Source organism: Solea solea, chromosome 9, assembly GCF_958295425.1.
Source record: "Solea solea chromosome 9, fSolSol10.1, whole genome shotgun sequence".
Lineage (NCBI taxonomy): Eukaryota > Metazoa > Chordata > Actinopteri > Pleuronectiformes > Soleidae > Solea > Solea solea.
Window position 1 is genome coordinate 18,585,675 of NC_081142.1, and position 6,855 is coordinate 18,592,529.

At 41.3% G+C, this 6,855-nt stretch overlaps 1 protein-coding gene across 1 annotated transcript in view; it reads left to right on the top strand.

The window, feature by feature from the left end:
* Positions 1-526: 526 nt before the first annotated feature.
* lrrc7 (leucine rich repeat containing 7) overlaps positions 527-6,855 on the top strand; it is a 107,709-nt gene continuing 101,380 nt past the window's right edge. Inside the window, exon 1 of the mRNA XM_058638068.1 lies at positions 527-849. The gene's annotated coding sequence lies outside the window, so the exon portion shown is untranslated. The remainder of the gene's footprint in view (positions 850-6,855) is intronic.

Genomic DNA, 6,855 nt, shown 5'->3' on the forward strand with positions numbered 1-6,855 from the left:
CATTCTGGGAACCAAAAGAAAAACGTCACTTTTCTACAACCTTCATACAACCTTTTGAGAACGTTCTCCTTTGGTTCCCAGAACGTTCCCCTAATGTTACTTTTCTGCAACCTTCATACAACCTTTTGAGAACGTTTTCCTTTGGTTCCCAGAACGTTCCCCTAATTGCTGCTTTAAAAGCAACAACATAATAATGAGAGAGTGAAAAATGCAACATCCATCTACACCTTGGAGAGAGAGACAGTTGAGAAACTTGAACTCCTCTCTCGCTCTCTCCCCCACATCTCTACACATACTAGCACTCATACTTGCCAGTGTGTTGCTAAGCAACTGTAAAATAAAGCAGCAGGCTTTGAAGTCAGAGAGAGAGAAAGAGAGAAAGAGAGTGAGAGAGAAACACAGAGAGAGAGAGAGAGAGAGAGAGAGGGGGAGAGTTCACAAGTACTGCAATCCCGTACTGTTTGGCTCTGTGCGTGATCCCACCACAGCTCTCGGAACCCATCTGTGGATCTGCGAGGACTTGTGACTTCTGGTTTCTCTCCCCTGCAACCAATCGTCGTTGGCGAGGGGGGACGGGCCTCGTGGTTCCCTAGGTTACCCATGTGATTGACGTCCAGCCTCCTGCAGCGGAGTGCGCGGCACTGTATCACTGATGCTCCTGCCTCAGCCCCAGAGACTGTGTAGAAATCTGGAGGAGAGGTAGAGGCAACACGAGAGCCAAGAGGAATGCTAATTGTATAAAGTCTGTCACTGTCGTTCTTCCTGATCTCTTTTTACTGGAAAGATAAAAGCTGGAGCGCTGGAGGAAGCTGGCTAAAGGAAGAATTCCTCAAGAAGGGGGATTTGTGGGTAAGAGAACCCCACATCACTTTTCACTGTCTGTCCCTGCTTCAGTCACCTGTCCATACCAGCACTCAAGTACATGGTAACAGGTTTTATGTTTTCTGTGTGTGTGTGTGTGTGTGTAGGTGAGACAGAGAGAAAGACAGCTTATGTGTATGTTGCGTGGCTCTTACTGTACAAAACACTGGATGCTTCTTTTACAGTATCCGCTATGGAAAAGCTTTAGCTGAGTCAAGAGCTGCTGCTCTATAGGAGCAATATAGGAGCCAGAATGATTAAAATTACACTGCATATGAGCTGTGTGAGTCATTTCCAGGCTGAACAGCTGAGGCCAGGTTTTCCAGGCTTGTCTACTGTATCTGCATAGGAGGAGGAGTATTAATTACATAACGTTCCATCTATACTCCTGTATCAGGGCTGTGCGGCACCACACTGTCCCACTAGTCCGGAAAAAAATGAATGTGGTCTTTCTGTTTTCTGCTGTAACCTACAAATATGTAGAGATTGTTGTAGAGTCTGGACTCAGGGACTCCATCTTTATGAGTCTGCAAAGTATTGTGATCTTAATTGATGGATTTACAGCACTTTAAAAGCAAAAAAAAAAACAATAAACAGCTGGTAACTTTTGATTCCTCCATGTGTTGCGAAAAGACATTAGAAGAGATGATGAGACCCAGTTCATGCATTTGGTTCAGAATAGCTCTAAGTGCTTGGCATGCGTGCCAGCGCTCTGTGCCACCAGGATTCCCTGAAACCTCCATCAGTAACCTCGGGTCAGGCGACAGCCGGCTCCTCGTGTCCTCAGGACTTAGCTCAGCACAATCGGGGACTCGTCTTCCTGCTGCTCTCCTCCTCCTAACAGTCTTCTGCCCCACCACCTGCGGACACACTTTTAATCTTTTGTTGATGGGGTGTAAAAGTTACATCTGTTGTTGGAGTTTTTTTTGTTGTTTAGTTTTTGTGACACACTTTTCATTGTTGGGTTTTGTGGGATGCGGAGAGCAAAGTTGGTACACTGGACACCTTGTGTACTGTTCTGCTGCTTTGTTGTGTCTTCATACCTTGGTTGTTTGCATTACTGTTGTCTTTCTACCATTTTGATCCAGTCTGGCCATTCTCGTTGACCTCTGGAATCAACCAGGCCCCCCCTCCATCAGTTTCTCACAGAGTTAGACCAGCCTGTCTCACACCAACAACTGTGCCATGTTCAAAGCCACTTAAATCACCTTTCTTGTAATGTTCAGTCTGAACTTCACTTGAACAAGTGTACCTAATAAAGTGGCAGGTGAGTGCACACTCCCAGTATATAAAACATTATATTAATCGATTATTTTCCTCGATTAATCGAGTAATCGTTTGGTCCATAGCATGTCAGAACATGTTGGTTTCTAGGTTTGTCAAACCTAGAAAGGATGATGTTCTCAAAAAAAAGATGTCCAAAAAAACCCTAAATTATTTAGTTTGAATGATATTTTGTTATACGGAGCAAAGAAACCAGAAGCTGAAAAAGGAGCTGATAAATCAGGAAATGTGTTTAATTCACTTAAAAACACTCAAACACTAATTTAGTAATCAATTAGTAATAGATTAAACAAGGAATTGTTTCAGCTCTATAAAACATAGATCAAATCTTTGATAGTTGTGGTTGGCTTGTGACTGTACATCTCCTTGCTGTCACATGTAAAAGCCCCTGATGCAAACGCGGAGTTGCATTTTCATACATTTGTGACTTCATAAATGAAACATGATCAAACCATTTTCTGCCTCTTAAATAATATCACGGTTAAAGTTAAAAGCTGTGTTAATCACACTATATGGGCAAAAGTATTACACAAACAGGGACTGTAATGATGTATTGAAATACATATACAGTAGTTTTAATAGTGTAATAGAAGTTGTGCAGGTATAACAGCTTCCACACTTCTTTCCTCAATATTTTGAAGTCTTTTTATGGGATTTCTGTTTGGCATTTATGATGTCAGGCACTGACTGTGCCAGTTCATCCCAAAGGTGCTCGATGGGGTTGAGGTCAGGGCTCTGTGCGGGGCCAGTCAAGTTCTTCCACACTAAACTCTTTATAGTCCTTGTTTGTGGCCTTCCTCAAACTGCTGCCACACATATGGAAGCATAGCATTGTCCAAAATGTCTGAATTCACCTGAATTTAATACTTAACAGGTGTGTTCTGCATATTCTGACCACTGTCACTGATTTAGAGTGTTTCGTCTGTGACATTGACGTCTCAGTCTCAGGGTTTTGATAGTAAACATACACTTTTTGATGATCTCACTAATAAAAACTTTAAACAAATAAATAGAAATGAGAGAATTTGGCGCGTTTTTTTTACAGCACAGTTGGGACCTCAGTCGTTTAACAACAAGAGTCTAAAACATGCTCCATCAAAATGGAAGCATGGTTTTTCCCAAAAGTATGAAATCTTTTCAGATTTTTAATAGTGGCTGTCATCACCTGTGATTAAATGCTTTTTAAGTGGATGTTTTGCTTCCTCTGCCCATAATCACATCCTCCTCCTGACATCTTTATTTGAGGCAATTTAATATGATCCTGTACTCGCTCTGCATATGAAACTCTCACTCATCCTTCTTGTTAACTGCAAAAGAACTCACACTAATAGTAGCCTTACAGGTTTTTCCACATTTGTCTGGGTACCTATTGTAAAAGTGTGGACACACTTTTTTGAAACTGTAATATGTCATCTTTACGACTGCAACTTTGATCCTCAGTGCAGGTTTAAATTAAATCAACAACACAAACCTGTCAGTGAAGGTGGTGGGGGGGGGGGGGGGGGGGGCGGTTGCTGTAGGTTTCCTGATTGCCATTGGAGTTAATCAGACATTCCATAGCATGACATTAGCTACAGTGTTGTGGAGGTGTTTAAATCTCATGCCTGTCTGCCGGGGCCCGCGTAGGAGGAAACATCTCATCTTCACAGCTCTGTGTGTTGCACATACAAAGCTTATGAGTTTGTTTCTGCTACATTAAATTGTATGCAGGGCTTGCAGTTGCAGGGCGGAGGAGAGAGAAAAGGAGGGAGGGGGGGTGGCAAATGAAGGCCAGGAGCCACAAGTACATGGCATTCACCCCAGCCCACAGATTCACAGGGATGTCCCACAGCTGAGAGCTTCTTCCAGCCAAGAATATACAGTCTCATCAGTTTGATCACGAACCCCCGAGCTCTGATGGTAATCCTCGTGGGTAAAGATCAAGACTGGAATTGATCATGCTACAGCAAACGTCTGTTGTAATCACAGAGCCCACAGTGTGTGTGTGACAGTGTGACAGCGTGAAGGTGCAAAACTGTCACTGATGCCACCTTCCATTGTAACATGTGACAAATGTCTTCATTTCCCCCGGTAACCTGCGTGATAATATTCAACAAAGTTGAAATGTATTTAGTTCTTAATTGTTATGACATTATTGAGACATGCACGAATGATAGGTTACTCAAATTTAAGGGATGAAAACACCAATTACAAATGGGAGATACAAACAGAAATCAAGGAAAAATGGCAGTTGCTGAAGTTACTGTATTTAGCTGTATTTAAGTTCTTTTGTCCATTTTTCCAGAATAACTTTCAATATCTTGCCGTTATTTACAATTGACTGCATGTTAAAATAGTCTATGAACAATTTAAAGTGAAGAAAAACACTGTAGTTGAGCTTAGTTACATTTACAAATCAGGAGGTTGTAATTAATAGAATTAATGAGCAGGGAATTATCACTATTTATGCAGGGAAGTTTACTACAAGAAATTGCTATTGGTATATGATTATTGTTGTGTTTGTTTATGCTGTTGGATTTAGCTGGATTCACTGATAATCCAAAAAGAACATAATTACTCATTCTATCCCTTAGTCAGTAAACTCTTCATATATACAAGGGCTTGCAGCCTATACTAAATACAAAAAACACTATGTTACGTTCGTATTTCAAAATGTAACAACTAAGAAATAACAAGAATTAAAGGTTGCAGCTTGGATCAGTCACCATGGTAAGAGCTCTGCCGATGTAAGCCCTGGGCAAAGACACTTAACCCCTATGTTGCTCCCGATGGCTGTGTGAATGGATATGTGGTAGAAAAATGTGCTGCACATACAGTCGATGTGGTATACCAGGTGGTGGCTAAAGTTGTGTGCACATTTTGGTTCTCTTTAACTTCATTTACACATCATATGAACAGACTATGTTACTCACCTGATGAATCTGACATATTTCTTTTGCCACACAATACAGCAAGACACATAAATAAACAGTTTTTCTACACATTATGATGACATGACAGTGACTTAGCTTTGCGTTGTGGTCATTTCCAGCTACTCTGAAGCATTCTCTGCAGATACTGGCTTTATGCAACATTCAAGATCACAGACAAATCCAACTGACAGCGGACACCCTCCCACAATTTTATAAATAAACAGAATCACTCCAGTAACCAAGGAAATAGTGCAACATATCTAAATCCCCCCCACATTATTCACATGTGTAGTAAAAAAGCTGAAATAAAACCACTATGAAAGCTGTGAGATTAGGCAAAGGTGGAGGGATTTGCTTCTGGTGCTCCGCTGGTGTACAGGTGCTGTATGGTCACTGGTGCTTGATTGGTTTTAACAGGACTGCGTGGGATGACACAGAACAAACTGGTAACACTGTGTGTTTCTCATGCATGACACATCCAGTAGCTGCACTGGTGACTGGGACGAGGAGTCTTTACTGTCATATGCACATCTGAACAACATTTATGACTGAGTAAAAAACAATTGTTTATGACATTGGGACGTGTGTCACAGCAGACTTAATGATGGTTGATTTCAGTGTGCCGTCTTCAGGGCCACTGGTATTGCTACGTGGAATGTGTGAGCAGCCATGGTGGGTCGAGCAGACATTTTTAAAGGTTACAATTTGGAAAAATCACAGGCGTAAATAATCGACAAATGATGGTTCCACCAGAAACGCTGAGAAAAAAAACACGAGACGCTTTTCACTGTCCCTCAAAGATTCCTGCATATACACGCTTACAGTTGTCTGATAGGTTTGATAGTTCTTTTGTATTCTGTTAAAGGCGTATATGACATAAGCTTACCTCATTTCAAAAAGAAACCTTTGTGATTTCATGCACTTTGAGACGCACCTGAGATGACTAACACATTTATTTTTTATTTAAAATAGTTACAGCAAATACTGTGCATTTTTTTTGACTACATTTCTTGGTTTGAAAATGTAATTGAATAGTCCTGCTATACAGTATTTCTCAAATATGCTTGACAATTACTATCAAATATCTGATATTACTGCTATGCCGATGCTTCATTTCGGCAATAAGATTTGAAAAATGCCCTCAGTGACCATGCTACGCTCCGAGTGTAATAAAAAGGCGATTAGACACAAGACATAAAAACTGTGACTTCACTCCCATCTCACTTACTCTGCACTGTGAAATGCAAGTGTGTGGGGTTATTGCTGCCCGTTTCAAATCTTTGGAGATTGATGGCGTTGCTAAACGTGCTCCATATAGATCGTTTTCACCAGTGAGAATAATGTGAAACATCTGTAAACCGAGAAAGTTAACGGGCGTCCTGTTACAAACAAACTCAGACAACATGTAGATGATTTATTTCCTATGTCGTCTCACAGTTTGTGTGTGTGTGTGTGTGTGTGTGTGTTTGCTTGTCTGTCTACACAGTTACTGTATAGTTGCATCATTCTCTGTGGGATTATGAAACGGAGAGAAATTAGAGGAGACGGTGTGAGACAAAGCAGGTAGAGAACAAGCTCGCCCATACGATGATCTTTGTTTCCATTATTGACCACTGTTAATCTGTGATCGGCTTAACAACATCCCATAATCGATGTCGATGATTGCCGCCCCGCAGCTTTAGATAACCAGCCTGTGCCAGATTCAATGACTTTGTCTGGGAATGGAAATCAATTCATACACAGGGCTGAGAATCTATGGGCAGTAAATGTTACGCTTGGCTCCAGTTTTCCACAAACA